This window comes from Chrysemys picta, unplaced genomic scaffold (genome assembly GCF_011386835.1).
Source record: "Chrysemys picta bellii isolate R12L10 unplaced genomic scaffold, ASM1138683v2 scaf212, whole genome shotgun sequence".
Taxonomy (NCBI): domain Eukaryota; kingdom Metazoa; phylum Chordata; order Testudines; family Emydidae; genus Chrysemys; species Chrysemys picta.
This window is the reverse complement of record NW_027052919.1, coordinates 65,016-83,208: the sequence shown is the minus strand read 5'-3', so window position 1 is coordinate 83,208 and position 18,193 is coordinate 65,016.

Below are 18,193 nucleotides of genomic sequence, written 5' to 3'. Positions count from 1 at the left end.
ACAGTCACTCCTGCCCAGCCGGGTAAAATTGCCCAGCTGTGTGACAGCCCCCCCATCCCCGAGGGGTTCCCCCCCCCCCGGTATGTCACAGCAGGGTAATGTGCATACTGAACGGCAGGGGTTGCCAGAGACTGGCTGGGAGAGGCCTTTGGGGATGGAGGAAGCAGCACTAAGGTACATGCCAACCTCCCTACAGAGGAGGGGCCGTGCCCCACAGGTGTGGGGCAGGGAGCTGGGACACTGCGTGGTGGGTCATTGTCTGGCCCAGGCCCTTCCTAGCTGGAGGCCGAGGCATTTTCTTCAGGTCACCTTCCGCTGCAGCTTGGCCACGGGCCCCCATACCCTCTAGCCCAGCTAGGGAACCCAAGTGGGGATTGTCACGGCTGGCTCCTCCCTGCCGCCAGCAGCTCTTCACTGCCAGGGAATTCCTGAAATCCTGTGTGCTCCTCCCCCCACACCTCCTGGGGCTGTGAGTGCCCTCCTCCCGGACAGCCCCCCCCCCGAGAGCTCTGAGTGCCCCTGGCCAGTCCCTCCCCTCAGCCCCCCCCCCACTTCCTGGGGCTCTGAGTGCCCTCAGCCTGTCCCCCTCCCACACCCCGGGGCTGAGTGACCTTGGCCAACCCCCGTCCCTTCAGGAGGAACTCCCAGTACCCACCCAGCCCCCACACCTCAGGGTTCCCCTCCCTGCGGCTCTGTGGCCATACCCCCACCAGGGCCGACTTTAGGCCAATTCAACCAATTCCCCTGAATCGGGCCCCAGGCCCAAGCCCCGGTACGGTGTACCGGCAAGAGCCAGTGCGCTGTACCAGGGTGGTCCGGCTTCCCCAGGGGGCAATTTAAAGGACCTAGGGCTCCCAGCAGGGGCCGGAGCCCCAGGCCCTTTAAATTGCCACCAGACCCCCACTGCTGGAGCCCTGGGGTAGGGCTGCGGGGCTCTGGGGGCTATTTAAAAAGTCTGGGACTCCCGCTGCCTCTACCGCCCTGGCCCTTTAAATAGCCACTGGAGCCCCGCTGCTTCCCCAGGGCTCCCGCGGCTATTTAAAGGGCCGGGGCGGTAGAAGCAGGGGAGCCCTGAGCCCTTTAAATAGCCCCCAGAGCCCTGGGATAGCGGGGGACTCGGGGGCTATTTAAAGCTGCCTCTGCTGCACCCCGTCCCCGCACCAGCCCCGCACCGCCTGCCCTGCCCGCAGCCAGCCCCGTCTCCAGCCAGCCCTGCACCCCCTGTCCGCAGCCAGCCCCTGCTGCACCCCTGCCCTACCTCCAGCCCCGCCACCCCTGTTCTGCCCGCACCAGCCCCGCCCCCCTGCCCTGCCTGCAGCCAGCCCTGCACCCCCTGCCCACAGCCAGCCTCTGCCGCACCCCCTGCCCTGTCTCTAGGCAACCCCTGCCGCACCCCCCTGCGGCCCTGCCCAAAGCCAGCCAGCCCCACACACCCCTGTCTCCAGCCAGCCCCGCACCCCTTGCCCTGCCTGCAGCCAGACCCTACCTCCAGTGAGCCCCTGCCCAGCCTCCAGCCAGCCCCATGTCCACTGGTGCCCTGCAGTTCCCAGGGCAGTAACCCTGCACACCTGCTTCAATGAGGGGGGCAGGGAGCAGCTGGGACCCACACATGTGCACACCACTAGGGTGACCAGACAGCAAGTGTGAAAAATCGGGACAGGGGGTGGGGGATAATAGGATCCTATAAGAAAAAGACCCAAAAATCAGGACTGTCCCTATAAAATCAGGACATCTGGTCACCCTAGCACACCCCCAGGGAGTGGCGGGGACCACACACGAGAAACGGAGCTCATTAATAACCGATCAACAGCATATATGATGCAATGTACAGAATATATAATTTTATTTTTTATATAGTTATGGAAAGTAAATAATACATGGAAGAAATTAAAGGCTTTTTTTTCCATTATTTTTTTTGTTAGTCATCCCTGCCGGGGCCCCGCCAAAAATGTTCGATTTGGGCCCCGTCCTTCCTAAAGCCGGCGCTGCTGGAGAGAACAGGAGGATTCAGTCAGCAGGGGCTGCCGATCCGTCCCATTCACCAGGGCTGCCATCCTGCGGCTTCAGCATTAGTGGCTGGGGTGACTTGGGGAAAGGTCTCAACCTCCCCACATCCCACTTCACTGCTGCCAGAATCCCTCCTGCCCCCCCCGCTACAGTCCCCTCCCTACCCAACCTGGGTGGGGCTGGAGGAGAGGGGTCTGAGAACTTGAGCTGTGGATTGGAGGTGGAACAGCTGTCAGGGGCACTGACGGGGAAGTGGCAGGAGCTCCCCGTACAAGGAAGGGGGTTGCCACTGGAGGTCACTAGGAAGGACAAGAAGACTCCATCCTGGGAGTCAGGAGGGGGAATCCATCCCTCAGAGGTGGGCAGGGGCTGGGTGGAAATGCTGCTGGTTCCAGGGGCCGTTAATCCCCCCTGATTCCTCGGAGGCGTCTGAATCTCAGACAGGTTCTCGTTCCCTTGCAGCAGGAGGACGTCACGGCCAATGTGATGCGCCAGCTCCGTATCATGCGGCACTTGCACCAGGTGCCCGAGGCGCTGCAGGGCCTGTGCCTCTGAGGCCACCAGCAACTCCCGCTCCCTGCTTGAGGTACTGCTCTCGCTCTCTGTAAATTGGGAGCTAGTGGAAGGGGAAATGGAGCCCCCTGGCACTCACAGAAAGCTGATTACAGAATGAGCCCGAACTGAGAGGCACCATATCCGCCCCCCTAAAGAGCCAGACTTCAGTGGTGATACAGCCCAACCGGGGTAGCAACAGGATTGAGAACGAGGTAGGAAGTTCAGAGCAGCAAGGAAAGCCTGGAGGGGAACTTGAGAAGAGAGGTTGGAAAAGTGCAGCAAAGAGAAAGGAGCAGACCTAGCTGTTGGGTCCAGGGCCCTGGGCTGCTATTAATGTCAGGGTGGGACTGGGTTCCCCTACCGGCCCCAGAGGAGGCGGCGTACACGCACCTGGAGAGGGTTCCCAAGCCCAGCAAGGGGGCTACAGGCTGAGCAAGTGCCCCAGCGATGGCAGAAGGACTTCTGTCTGTGGAAAGACCTCTTTGGACTTTTAGTGTGAGGCAAGCTGGGCCCCAGAAGGGTGGACTAAAGGTGGTGACCTGGCCGGAGTTACCAGGCAGAGAAACTGCCGTGGTGCTGGAGCGACCATGGATGGGGGACGCTAGCCCAGCGAGAGGGCTGTGATGCCATGCCTGGCCGCCGGGGGGCACCTAACGATGAGTAGATTCATTTATGATTAGCATAGTTGGCAGGATTGAGTTCCCCCTGTGATCCGTGAGGGAAGTCTTGGTTGCTGAAGGAATCATAGAATATCAGGGTTGGAAGGGACCTCCGGAGGTCATCTAGTCCAACCCCCTGCTAAAAGCAGAACCAATCCCCAGATAGTTTTTTGCCCTGATCCCTAAATGGCCCCCTCAAGGATTGAGCTCACAACCCCGGGTATAGCAGGCCAATGCTCAAACCACTGAGCTATCCCTCCCCCAAGCAGGTGTATCAAGGGACCAAGCTGGTCGCTGGATTTCCCACTTCAGTTCCAGGGACTGGCTAAGCAGCCAAAACAGATCTAGGGGTTTCTCCTGCAGCTCCTAGAAAACCAACAGACGCAGAAGGAAGTGCAGGTGGAGCTACAGATGCAGCAGCAGCAATACCTGTGAGAGATCCTGCAAAGGGAAATCAACCCAGGATCTGCTATGCCCATGGACAAAAAGAGCAGAGAAGGAGAGCATGCCTGGGCTGTGCTGAGAAGGTTAGGGGAGAGGGTTTCTGTGAGTGCCAGGGGGCTCCATTTCCCCTTCCACTAGCTCCCCATTTACAGAGAGCCAGAGCAGTACCTGCAGCAGAGAGCGGGAGTTGCTGGTGGCCTCAGAGGCACAGGCCCTGCAGCGCCTCGGGAACCTGGCGCAAGTGCCGCATGATACGGAGCTGGCGCATCACATTGGCCGTGACGTCTTCCTGCTGCAAGGGAACGAGAACCTGTCTGAGACTCAGACGCCTCCGAGGAATCAGGGGGGATTAACGGCCCCTGGAACCAGCAGCATTTCCACCCAGCCCCTGCCCACCTCTGAGGGATGGATTCCCCCTCCTGACCCCCACGATGGAGTCTTGTTGTCCTTCCTAGTGACCTCCAGTGGCAACCCCCCTCCTTGTACGGGGAGCTCCTGCCACTTCCCCCTCAGTGCCCCTGACAGCTGTTCCACCTCCAATCCACAGCTCAAGTTCTCAGACCCCTCTCCTCCAGCCCCACCCAGGTTGGGTAGGGAGGGGACTGTAGCGGGGGGAGCAGGAGGGATTCTGGCAGCAGTGAAGTGGGATGTGGGGAGGTTGAGACCTTTCCCCAAGTCACCCCAGCCACTAATGCTGAAGCCGCAGGATGGCAGCCCTGGTGAATGGGACGGATCGGCAGCCCCTGCTGACTAGGGTTACCATACGTCCGGTTTTTCCCGGACATGTCCTGCTTTTCGGCAATCAAACGCCCGTCCGGGGGGAATTGCCGAAAAGCCAAACATGTCCGGGAAAATGCCGGCCGGGCACTTCCCCTCCCGCGGCTGCTCTGCTCTGCTCCTCCCCTCTCAGACTTTAAGAGCCGAGCTGCCCGAGCCAGCGCTACCGGCTTCGGGCAGCCCTTCCTGCCTCCGGACCCCCAGCCGCTGGCCAGGCACTTCCCTTCCCGGGCTCCAGCTGAGCTGCTCCGCTCCTCCCCTCTCAGACTTTAAGAGCCGAGCTGCCCGAGCCAGCGCTACCGGCTTCGGGCAGCCCCCCCCGCCTCCGGACCCCGAGCCACGGGCCAGGCACTTCCCTTCCCGGGCTCCAGCTGCGCTGGGGAAGCGCCGGCCGGGGGCGCAGGGTCTGGGGGCTGCCCGGCAAACCGTGAAGCCGGTAGCGCTGGGGCAGCCCTTTCCCCATGGCTGGGAGTGGGAGGAAGGAGGGGGCTGAGTTAGGGCGGGGAAGGGGTGGAGTTGGGGCGGGGCTAGGGGTGGGGAAATGGGCGGGGCCAGGGCCCATGGAGGGTCCTCTTTTTTTATTTATTAGACATGGTAACCCTACTGCTGACTGAATCCTCCTGTTCTCTCCAGAAGGGGTCCAGCCTTGCCAGCAGCAGGACAAGCGTCCCCTGCCCATGTGCCTCAGCCTTGCCTGGTCAGACGCCATCACCCGTCAGTCCTTGGCCTCCCAGGCTGCCAGTGATGGGAGCAACTCTGGATGGTGGCTCGGGTGACACAGACACCAGACCACTAGGAATTGGGTGCGGCCCTGTGGGACAGGAGAGTCTCGCAGAGGGCACTTGGGGGACTCTCCTGCCCTTCCCAAGAGCGATAGCACCCTGTCCTAAGAACATAAGTCTGGGATGAGGCAAAGCTTGTCATTAATTAACCTGGCTAAAGAGCTGGGTGGAGCTGCTCCGGAGACAAGCTGGCTCGCTCCTGCTCATGGAGGTGAATTCATCTCCCTTCCCAGGAGCACCTGCTCTCCCTTTCATTCCCCACCAGGCTCCTTGTGCCAGGCCAGCGAATGGCCACAGGATGGGAATGAGGCCTGGGCCCCGCCCCAATCTCCTGAGTCTAATGCAGCTGCTCAACTTTTCCCCCATCAGCTGCTGGGTTTCCCCCAGGAGGGAGTAGGTGACAGGGAGAGAGAGACACACACATTTGTCCTTCTGGTTGCAGGGCTTGTGTCCTTCCAATCCCATTGGTGGCTGCACAGTGGGCAGAGTCCTCGCTGCGTGCCTGGCCCAACAGAATTGCAGGGCGTGGTGTGGAACACAGAAAGAGATAGAGAGACTCATCCTCCAGCCGGGGTCAGTCTGAGAGAAATTGGCTGGGGTCCCAGTCTCACTCTTCTAGCGGGTGCCATTTCCCAGCTGGGTTCCTTATCCCTCTGGTGCAGCAGCAGCTGGTAGAGCCGGTAAACCCCATCCCTGGCCTGCCGGCTGATGTCCTTGGCTGGGTCACTGACGGACAGAGCCAGCTGTGCCATGTGGTGACCCATCCTGGGGAATTCCGCTGAGTTCTAATGGACGGGAGAGGGAGAGGAGACTCCATCAGCATTTTCCTGTTAGCTCCCAGTCCCCCCGGGCCAGGACTCTCCTTCCCCTCAGCCCCTCTGCAGGAGATGCTAGAGGATAGGAGCTAGAGCCAGACCCTTAATTTCCTCTGCCCCCAAGGAAGCCTGCAGCACAGGGCTGTGGACAGGGCCCTCCATGAGGACTTGCTTCCCCAACTGCTCCAGGATGACAGGGAGGCATGAACCTGGAGCACAGTCCCCTTAAAAGCCCAGAGTCACCACTTAACTAGGACAAGAAGAACTTGACTCAAGCCAGGCTCACTCTCTGCTCTGACTCTGCCTTCCCAAGAGGAACACTCCTAACCCACAGCCCCTGCAGCAGCAGATCCTACAGCCCGTCAGAGCCAGATCACCTACCCCTGGAGTCAGGAAGCTGGGGTCAGAGATCACTTACGTCAAACTCAGGGAGGGTGATGGTGAATCTGAGCAGGGCCGTGCTGCTCTTAACGGCCCTGGCTCTCTCTCGCGGCACCCTGGACACGATCCAGTAGTTAATGTGCTGTGGGGAAAGGAGGCATTGCACTGACTGCCCTGACCAAGGATGCCCACTGGGGGCCCGGCTAGGAGGACAGACTGGAAAATGGATCTAAGAGTGAAGGTAAAATTGCCCCCACCCCTCTCATCGGGCTCACCTCCAAGATGTACTGGAGCCTGTCGGTGTCTGGGGACTCTGCCAGCAGGTTCCCCAGCATGGCGTCCAGGAGGTCTGGCAAGACCCTAGGCAGATCCTGAAAGCAAGGGAGAGCCATGGGTCAGAGTTAGGGAAACTGGGGCTAAACTTGCCACAGGATGGGACGTGGGGTCTCTGGGAAGCACTGGTGTGACCCCCAAACACATATCCTGGCCTCTCTCCTTCACATCCCACTGCAGGCAATTAGCAAGGACTCATGGCAGGATGACAGCTGGCTCTTCAATCCATGACTTTAGCTGATCTACCTGCACTTGGGCGGTGTCCTTCTCCATGCCCAGGGTGAAGACGGCGTGCAGGGCAGCTCGAAGGAGGTGGGTCTCCAGCTCTGGCTCCACAGCAGGTGTCATGGTGCTGGAAGAGAGAGGAGCCGGTATTAGACTGTGCAGTGCGGGGATGGGACTGGCACCAAGACGCAGGTTAAACTGCAGGGAAATAGGCACAGGCTGGCAAGAAGGGAAACTGAGGCACCGAGCCAGGGAATGACAAGGCCAAGGTTTCTCAGACAGACAGTGGCAGGGCAGGAATAGCACCTGTTCCCTGCACCCTGCTGCCCCTCCTGTATCTGATCCTGGGAGTGAGCCTCTCCCCAAAGCCGTTGCAATGTTACTGGAGTGAAAAGAACAGCCCAGCCAGGAGAGAGTGACCCTTCCCCGCACCTCTGCCAGAGGAGCCACCCTTGGGCGGTGACCTGGGAGTGGGAGTGGGAGGGGCAGTGACTGCCAGCCCTGGGCCTGAGCAGCACTGGGGTTAGGGGAACCGGGCCGGAGGGTCTCGGTACCTGAGGTTGCCCACAGCAATCAGGGAGTTAGCGAGGACGGCGCCGGGTGGAGAGTTATCAGGCAGCTCCTCAATGAGCTCCTGTGAGACCCAAAGGAGACAAAGGAGCGTGTGAGATTCGGGCCACACTGGACATTGCTGGTTTCCTATTGACCTGTGGGACTTTGGGCAAGGTGCTCCCCGCTCTAGGCTCTGTCCCCAGCAGTCAAATGGGGATTTCATACTTTCCCACTATTGGAAAGTGCTGGGAGAATCCCCCAGCAAAAGCTGCTCTGACAGTGCTAAGCAGCATCTGACCATTAGAGGTCAGAGCACACTGCCCAGGAGGAGGAGTGTTTGGTTCTGGGCTGTTGGAGTACGGGCTTTCAACCATCTGTGCACACATATTATACTAATTGCATCTAGACCACATCTCCCTAGTTTGTTTGTGAGAATGTCCTTATTAACACCAAGATGGATCACATCTACTGTTTACCCACCTCCACTAGGCCCGTAACCCTGCCAAAGAAGGAGCTAGGATTTGTTTGGAATGATTTGTTCTTGACAAGTCCATGCTCACTAGTCCTAAGAACCAAATTGTCCTGTAGGTGCTGACAAACTGATTGTTTAATAAGGAGTTCCAGTATCTTTCCAGGTATGTTAATGGATGGGAAGACGTTCTTTTTCAGGGATCTCTGACGAGAACTGGGGCACAGCACGTAGTTTGTTGAGGCCATAAAATGGAGACAGGCACCTCTTCTCTTCTCCCAGCACCCCAGATACCTAAAAGGGTGGGACTCACATCCCTCAATGGGCTTTAAAAAAGACAATGGTTACAATGTGGCCCCAACCATTTCTGGTTTCTGCAGACTAGATGTTTTAGCAAAGTTTAGAATTCCTTGGTGCTCAACACCGTGAAACTTCCCTTTCTCCTTTACAAAGGGCTTTAACGCCCCTTATCTCACCCAGGCTCTCGACTGCCCAAAGTTGGAGAATTGTCCCTGTTCCCACTGCAGAGCACCCCCCACGACACACACACACAGAGTCCTCCTGGTGGTGGGAGGGGAACAGAGGAAAGGACAGAAGACGTAAGAGATGAAGAGAAAGGAGGGAGGGATGGAGGAAAAGGTAAAACAAAAAGGACAAACCCTAATGTCCCCAGTGATTCTAAGGGACAAAATCCCAGGTGGGGAATAAAATTCGACCACCTTAAGCTAGTGTTTTCCATGCCTAGAATTCAGCTGGCGCCAGATGCATCAGACTCAACAGGTTCCAAACCTCTCGGAGGCTCTTACCTTCTAAACAGGGATGTCTGTTTTCTAGTAAAATCAGGAAAAAGAAAAGAGAAAACTCAAAAGAGGTTCCTCCTGGCGCTCACGTACGTGACCCTTAATACTCTCTCAGTCCTCAAAGAGAGACCTCGAGAAGGAGACTTGCTGAAGCAAAGCTATAGGGGACTCTGAGGTTTCCCTGGCCCTGCGCCCCTGTCCTGCCTGGCTGATGTCAGCATCTCTCTGTGAGGTCACCACCTCCCCAGCACCTTTGACCAATAGGCTGAAATCCTGCAAAAGGCCTTTGTGATGTCACTGCCACACCCACTCCTCCCCTGCAGTGCTAATGTCCTGCCACAGGGCAGACACTTTGGAGGTTTGAGCTACACAAAGAAGAGACACTTAGATCTCAAAAATTAGATGAGATGTTTCAGTCTGAGCTAAGTAGTTGCTGCTCTTAACAATTGCAACATAATAAAATACAAATAAAATAGACTATTTCAGCCATTCTATTATGTCCTAATCTGATCTGAGTAAACGTGATAGGACACCTCATCTTACGCACTGCTCCTAGTGACACTCTCCAATAGATCCCCATCCTCCACCTGTCGGGAGGTAGGTAGGAGCGGATTGTTATCCCTACTTGAAAGAGGGAGAAGCTAAGGCTGAGAAAGGAGAATTGACTTGTCTTAGGTCACACAGCCAGTCCGTGGCAGAGTTGGGAATAGGACCCAAGAGCCCTGATTTTCAAACTAACCATCGGATCTTGAATTTCAGACATTGAATGACCTGAATAAAGTGTTCTCAAGTGAGTTCCAGACCAGCAAGAGTTCATAGTAATTATTCAGCAAGTATTTTAGGAGAACTGGAATGGTAGAGAAAATAATGAACTGCAGAGAAGCAGCAAAATTTGTTGAACATATGACTGGTTATGACTATTTACTTGTTCTTAAAAGAAAACAACAGGGACCTGAGTCTCCTCCCTGTCAATAACCCCCTGCTCAGCCAATCAGGGTAGAGACCGAGGGGCGGGGGGATGAGGGTTCTCACCAGAGAGCCCAAAGGATGGCCCAGGTCACCGCTGGGGATCACTGTCTGAGCACTATTTCAACGCCACATTTTTCGGTGGACCTCCCACAATGGGAGTTGTAGAGCACCCCCCACGACACACACACACCCCTCCTGGTGGTGGGAGGGGAACGGGGAAAGGACAAAAGAAGTAAGAGATGAAGAGAAAGGAGGGAGGGATGGAGGAAAAGGTAAAACAAAAAGGACAAACCTTAATGTCCCCAGAGATTCTAAGGGACAAAATCCCAGGTGGGGAATAAAATTTGGCCACCTTAAGCTAGTGTTTTCCATGCCTAAAATTCAGCTGGCGCCAGATGCATCAGACTCAACAGGTTCCAAACCTCTCGGAGGCTCTTACCTTCTAAACAGGGACGTCAGTTTTCTAGTGAAATCAGGAAAAAGAAAGGAGAAAACTCAAAAGAGGTTCCTCCTGGTGCTCACATACATGAACCCAAATACTCTCTCAGACCTCAAAGAGAGATCTCGAGAAGGGGACTTGCTGAAGCAAAGCCACAGGGGTCTCTGAGGTTTCCCTGGCCCTGCGCCCCTGTCCTGCCTGGCTGATGTCAGCATCCCTCTGTGAGGTCACCACCTCCCCTGCACCTTTGGCCAATAGGCTGAGGTTCTGCAAAAGGCCTTTGTGATGTCACTGCCACACACACCCCTCCCCTGCAGTGCTAATGTCCTGCCACAGGGCTGACACTCTGGAGGTTTGAGCTACTCCCTGTGGATCACCCCACTCAATGAGTGTTCATTCTAGAAAGCAAGCCGGCTAGACAGTAAAACATCACAAGCTGCTCCCAATGCTACACTCGGTTTCTCAGAAATGAGTAGACTTTATGGGCAGCAGAGACCGTTAGAGCATCTAATCTGACCCCCTGCATATCACAGGCCTCCTGTCTACCACAATAGCTACTTTTGGGGCAAACACATTCCGGAAAGGCATCTAGTCTTTATTAATGACATCAAGAGATGGAGAATCCACCACTTTCCTTGGTAGCTTCTTCCTGTGGTCAATCATCCTCGCTGTTGAATATTTGTGCCTTATTTGTCATAGGAATTTGTCTCTTTTCACCTTCCAGCCATTGGGTCTTGTTCTGCCTTTCTCTGCTAGACTAGAGAGCCCTTTAATACCCAGTATTTTCTCTCCATTAAGGCACTTCAACACTTCAATGAAGTCCCCTTCAATCTTCTTTTGATAAGCTAAACAGGTTGAGCTCTTTCCATAGCTCACTAGAAGGCATTTTTCTCCAGCCCTCAGAACATTTCATGGCTCTTTGCTGCCCCAGCTCCAATTTCTAGGACCATCTTTTTCAAAGGAGGACACCAAGACTGGAGGCAGTATTCCAATAGCAGTCTCACTGCTGCTGTGTCACCTCCCTATCCTACTCACGGCTCTGCTCCTACGTCTAACGATGGCTTTAGCCCTGTTCACCACAGCATCACACTGGGAGCTCATGTTGAGTGGCTTCTCCACTCTGGCTCCTAAATCCTTTTCAGAGTCACTGCTTTCCTGGATCCACGTCCCCATTCTGGAGGTGTGGCCGGCGTGCCTTGTTGCCACGTATAGGACCTTGCATTGGGCTCTGCTCAAACTTGTTTTCTTTGAATGGGTCCAGCTGGCCGAATGAGCCAGATCGCTCTGTATCACTGCCCTCTCCCCATCAGGAATTACCACTCTGCCTGTATTTTGTCACCCCTCAATCTTATCCGCAGTGATTGTATGTTTTCTCCCAATTCATTGATAACAATTATTTTAAAAAATTAGTCCTTGAGAGCTTCTTCAGACCCTTAGTACCCAGGACCTGCTCCCCACATCACAGTGAGAAATGCTGTCCAGCCCTGCTGGTACAGAGGGGATAAGCACAGAACAAACGTACCTTTAGGAGCTGTGTTGTCCATAGGCTCTGAACAACATGTGGGGGTCAGCAGATTACAAACGCACGACAGACCTGTAGTGTAGACAGGTCCCAACTGTGTCTCGGTTTCCCACCCTGTAAAATGGGGAGAAGAAACAAAACCTTGATTAGCTCCTTGACAGCTGGGGAAACCGAGGCACCCAGCGGTGCAGAGACTCGCTCATGGTCCCAAAGCCAGGAATAGAAAACAGCAGATCTGATAGCCAGGCCTGGGACCTAACCCTGGTTTTCCTGGCCTTGCTGCTCTAAGTTTAGTCACAGCCGCCATGTCTTTTCCCCCGTGTCCCTTAACCCCACGTCACTGCAGAAGAGAGATTTTCTGGTAGCCAGCTGGCTCTCCTGCATGTGGATGTCGTTCCAAAAGACGTGCTCTGACTCAGTCCCATGCTATGGTTGGCTGAAGGAACCACGTGGTCACATTCTAGCCCTGAGTTATACAGGAGGGGCGACTAGATGCACATAATGGTCCTTTCTGACCTGAACCTCTATCAATCGCTACATTTTCTGCTGCTAGGAAGAGAACTCTGGACCTATTTTCTCTCATTCACTTTCAGTCGGAATAATTTCAATCCAGGCCAAAGGATTTCCTCTTCCATTGTGTCTTCAGCACCTTTGGGAGCAACCAGTTACTGTTACCCACAGGTTACCAGTTTCAACCTGTCCCAGGGTGAGATGGCAGGGAAAGGGGTTGGAGCTCAACTGCACCTGGCCCAGGTGATGCAGGTCCCTAGGGTGAAGGGAATAAGTGTGGGGGTCACGTGACAAGACGCAGCCTGTGACTAGGACCCAGGCCTGCTGAGAGATAGAAGGGCAGCCTGTACTCAGCCAGGAGAGAGACCCCAAGGGAAGCAGGCATGGGAGGGGCTTGGAGAGTCCTTTAAAGGTCAGGGACAAGCTGGGAAGGGGCCAGGCTGAGCACTAAGGACAAGGCCCTAGGAGGGAAAGACAGGGCAGTTTAGGAGATGGGGCAGATAGTCCAGTTGGTTTCGGCTCCCAGGACCAGACACCCAGAGGTGAAGGTGATTGTCGGGGCTTCTGTCCTTCTTCCCCAGTGTAGATTTGATAGTGGAGAAGACTGATGCCGTAAGGGGGAAGTGAGTTACCCCAAGGTCACCCAGTGAGTTTATATCACCAATGCATACTCGGAAGGATCTAATAGAAATATGGATTTTCCAGTCTCTTCTTTCTAGGAGTCCCCAGGGCTAAGGTAAAACCCCTGCGGCCCCTCCCCATTCTGCTCACCTCCAAGATGTGCTGGAGTTTGTCTGTGCTGGGGGGTGCTGTCAGCAGGATCGAGAGCTCGTCATCCATGTTCTCTGGGCAGGCCTTGCTCAGAGCCTGCCAGCGGAGGGAGACCAGGGGTCAGGAGCCTGCATTAGCACCGGTGTGCCATTGACCAAGAGCTGGCTGAGGTAAGCGCCGCCTGGCCGGAGCTCGCACCCAGAAACCCTGCCCCAGGTCGGAACCCCCTCCCACACCCAAATTCCCTCCCAGACCTCACACCCGGCACCCCAACCCCCTGCCCCAGGTCGGAACCCCCTCCTGTACCCTAATCCCTCCCAGACCCCACACCCCCACCCCAATCCCCTACCCCAGCCCTGAGCCCCCTCCCGCACCCAAACTCCCTCCCAGAGTCCGCACCCCAACCCTCTGTCCCAGCCCGGATCCCCCTCTGGCACCCCAACCCCCTAATCTCCAGCCCAATCCCAGAGCCCGCATCCCCACCGGAGCCCTCACCCCTCCCTGCACTCCAACCCCCAGCTCCAGCCCAGTGAAAGTGAGTGAGGGTGTGAGAGCGAACGACTGAGAGAGGTGGGCTGGGCTGGAGTGAGTGGGGGTGGGGCCTTGGGGAAGGGCATGAAAGGGGTTGGGTCAAGGGCGTTTGGTTTTGTGCAAGTAGAAAGTTGGCAACCCTACTTAAGGACCTTTGAAAAGCAGCCTCCTTAGCACCGCTCCTGATACCAGGGGCCAAGGCGCCCCCGGACATGAGAACCACAATAGGCCAGAGCAAAACGCTGGGTTAGAAATCGGAGCTCAGGCTGCCAAGCGAACGATAGCTGACAGACAGGGGATGTGGGAATTAAGATTGTGCCTTCAGCCAGCAACTGGTGTTCATCCGTTTGCACCACACACACACCTGTAGGCAGGGCCACTATTTCCTTGTCTGTCTGCCTGTTTAGCGTCTCTCGGTCCTTACTGTGCCCATCACCGTGGTGTCTGAGTGGCAAACCAAGGGTTTGACGTGTGCATATGAAACTGCCTGACTGGAAGGACATGGTTTGGTGTGGATCAGTGACTGCTGGGGCGATTGGTGGCAGAAGGCTCTGAGGGCCTGGCTCATTCCGACCTGGCTCATTCCAATGGCTTCTACAGCTGAGAGCAGCCCAGTCTCCTGCCTGGGTCCGACGCAAACCAGGAAGTACAGGACCACGGTTAATAAGAACAGCTCAAAAGATCATTTTCGCTGACCCAGCCCTGCACAGATTTCCAGCTTAGGTTTGCATTTTCAGCAAAAGTTCTTCTTGATTATTTTCTCCCAACCCCCTTCTGCCTCCATAATAGCCAGCCACCCCGTCAGTCGCATCCTGGGGCGCTCCGGGGACAGCGTGTGTGCGTGTATGTGTACATCTGTACCTATGTGTATGTGTACATGTGTGTATGTATGCGTGTACGTGTATGTGCACATGAGTGTGTGCACATGTGAGTGTGCGTGTGTATGTGTGTACATGTACCCCAGTCAGATGTATACATCTGGATTTCCTTTGAAAGAATTTTCAAATTGAGCTGATCAAGTGCAATGGCAAAGCACCCAATTCCTCTGCCCCCCAACTGCCTTCGTTGCTTTAACGTACAACCTGCTCTGCTGGCACCTCTGACTCCTGAAAGCCCTAATGCTCCAGGGGAGCAGGCCGTACCCTGCCCTGCCCTGGCTGCCCCGGGTGTTACCTCGGAGGGAATCGTTCCAGATTCCAATGGGTGGCAGGTCCAGGGAAGAGCCTTATCTGGGGGGAGGCTGTACCAGACCCGCCCGACCCAGGCAGGCTCCCAGGTACTCTCTGCTCGGGGCTGATAAGGCTCCTTAGCAGTTTCTCTCCAAACAAATTCCAGTTCAAGATACCTGAGAGCTCCACAGCAGGGCAGCATCCCCAGAGCGCAGCAGGGCGGGGGTTAGGGGGAGCAGTCGGTAGCAGCACCTGCTCCTCGTACGGCAGGAGCGAGAAGTGCCAGCCTCTCTGCACAGAGCAGCAGCGTTCAGCATGGGCCAGACGTGCTGCGGTGATGGGTAAGAGCGGGCTCGGAGAGCCAGAGGGTCTGTGGGGCAGCGCTGGGCCCTTCTGCTCCGCACTAGGGCCGGGTGGGCGTGTTCAGCTGGGATTGGAACCCACCAGCACTTGTGGGTGTGAATGTGGGGCTGGAACTCAATGTGGGGCGCTACTGGGGGGAAGGGCAGAGAGACACCTGGGCTGAGACCCCAGCTCCAGGGAGACAGTCACTCCTGCCCAGCCGGGTAAAATTGCCCAGCTGTGTGACAGCCCCCCCATCCCCGAGGGGTTCCCCCCCCCCCCCCGGTATGTCACAGCAGGGTAATGTGCATACTGAACGGCAGGGGTTGCCAGAGACTGGCTGGGAGAGGCCTTTGGGGATGGAGGAAGCAGCACTAAGGTACATGCCAACCTCCCTACAGAGGAGGGGCCGTGCCCCACAGGTGTGGGGCAGGGAGCTGGGACACTGCGTGGTGGGTCATTGTCTGGCCCAGGCCCTTCCTAGCTGGAGGCCGAGGCATTTTCTTCAGGTCACCTTCCGCTGCAGCTTGGCCACGGGCCCCCATACCCTCTAGCCAAGCCAGGGATCCCAAGTGGGGATTGTCACGGCTGGCTCCTCCCTGCCGCCAGCAGCTCTTCACTGCCAGGGAATTCCTGAAATCCTGTGTGCTCCTCCCCCCACACCTCCTGGGGCTCTGAGTGCCCTCCTCCCGGACAGCCCCCCCCGAGAGCTCTGAGTGCCCCTGGCCAGCCCCCCCCCCCCCCACTTCCTGGGGCTCTGAGTGCCCTCAGCCTGTCCCCCTCCCACACCCCGGGGCTGAGTGACCTTGGCCAACCCCCGTCCCTTCAGGAGGAACTCCCAGTACACACCCAGCCCCCACACCTCAGGGTTCCCCTCCCTGCGGCTCTGTGGCCATACCCCCACCAGGGCCGACTTTAGGCCAATTCAACCAATTCCCCTGAATCGGGCCCCAGGCCCAAGCCCCGGTACGGTGTACCGGCAAGAGCCAGTGCGCTGTACCAGGGTGGTCCGGCTTCCCCAGGGGGCAATTTAAAGGACCTAGGGCTCCCAGCAGGGGCCGGAGCCCCAGGCCCTTTAAATTGCCACCAGACCCCCACTGCTGGAGCCCTGGGGTAGGGCTGCGGGGCTCTGGGGGCTATTTAAAAAGTCTGGGACTCCCGCTGCCTCTACCGCCCTGGCCCTTTAAATAGCCACTGGAGCCCCGCTGCTTCCCCAGGGCTCCCGCGGCTATTTAAAGGGCCGGGGCGGTAGAAGCAGGGGAGCCCTGAGCCCTTTAAATAGCCCCCAGAGCCCTGGGATAGCGGGGGACTCGGGGGCTATTTAAAGCTGCCTCTGCTGCACCCCGTCCCCGCACCAGCCCCGCACCGCCTGCCCTGCCCGCAGCCAGCCCCGTCTCCAGCCAGCCCTGCACCCCCTGTCCGCAGCCAGCCCCTGCTGCACCCCTGCCCTACCTCCAGCCCCGCCACCCCTGTTCTGCCCGCACCAGCCCCGCCCCCCTGCCCTGCCTGCAGCCAGCCCTGCACCCCCTGCCCACAGCCAGCCTCTGCCACACCCCCTGCCCTGTCTCCAGGCAACCCCTGCCGCACCCCCCTGCGGCCCTGCCCAAAGCCAGCCAGCCCCACACACCCCTGTCTCCAGCCAGCCCCGCACCCCTTGCCCTGCCTGCAGCCAGACCCTACCTCCAGTGAGCCCCTGCCCAGCCTCCAGCCAGCCCCATGTCCACTGGTGCCCTGCAGTTCCCAGGGCAGTAACCCTGCACACCTGCTTCAATGAGGGGGGCAGGGAGCAGCTGGGACCCACACATGTGCACACCACTAGGGTGACCAGACAGCAAGTGTGAAAAATCGGGACAGGGGGTGGGGGATAATAGGATCCTATAAGAAAAAGACCCAAAAATCGGGACTGTCCCTAAAAAATCAGGACATCTGGTCACCCTAGCACACCCCCAGGGAGTGGCGGGGACCACACACGAGAAACGGAGCTCATTAATAACCGATCAACAGCATATATGATGCAATGTACAGAATATATAATTTTATTTTTTATATAGTTATGGAAAGTAAATAATACATGGAAGAAATTAAAGGCTTTTTTTTCCATTATTTTTTTTGTTAGTCATCCCTGCCGGGGCCCCGCCAAAAATGTTCGATTTGGGCCCCGTCCTTCCTAAAGCCGGCGCTGCTGGAGAGAACAGGAGGATTCAGTCAGCAGGGGCTGCCGATCCGTCCCATTCACCAGGGCTGCCATCCTGCGGCTTCAGCATTAGTGGCTGGGGTGACTTGGGGAAAGGTCTCAACCTCCCCACATCCCACTTCACTGCTGCCAGAATCCCTCCTGCCCCCCCGCTACAGTCCCCTCCCTACCCAACCTGGGTGGGGCTGGAGGAGAGGGGTCTGAGAACTTGAGCTGTGGATTGGAGGTGGAACAGCTGTCAGGGGCACTGACGGGGAAGTGGCAGGAGCTCCCCGTACAAGGAGGGGGGTTGCCACTGGAGGTCACTAGGAAGGACAAGAAGACTCCATCCTGGGAGTCAGGAGGGGGAATCCATCCCTCAGAGGTGGGCATGGGCTGGGTGGAAATGCTGCTGGTTCCAGGGGCCGTTAATCCCCCCTGATTCCTCGGAGGCGTCAGAGTCTCAGACAGGTTCTCGTTCCCTTGCAGCAGGAGGACGTCACGGCCAATGTGATGCGCCAGCTCCGTATCATGCGGCACTTGCACCAGGTGCCCGAGGCGCTGCAGGGCCTGTGCCTCTGAGGCCACCAGCAACTCCCGCTCCCTGCTGGAGGTACTGCTCTTGCTCTCTGTAAATTGGGAGCTAGTGGAAGGGGAAATGGAGCCCCCTGGCACTCACAGAAAGCTGATTACAGAATGAGCCCGAACTGAGAGGCACCATATCCGTCCCCCTAAAGAGCCAGACTTCAGTGGTGATACAGCCCAACCGGGGTAGCAACAGGATTGAGAACGAGGTAGGAAGTTCAGAGCAGCAAGGAAAGCCTGGAGGGGAACTTGAGAAGAGAGGTTGGAAAAGTGCAGCAAAGAGAAAGGAGCAGACCTAGCTGTTGGGTCCAGGGCCCTGGGCTGCTATCAATGTCAGGGTGGGACTGGGTTCCCCTACCGGCCCCAGAGGAGGCGGCGTACAC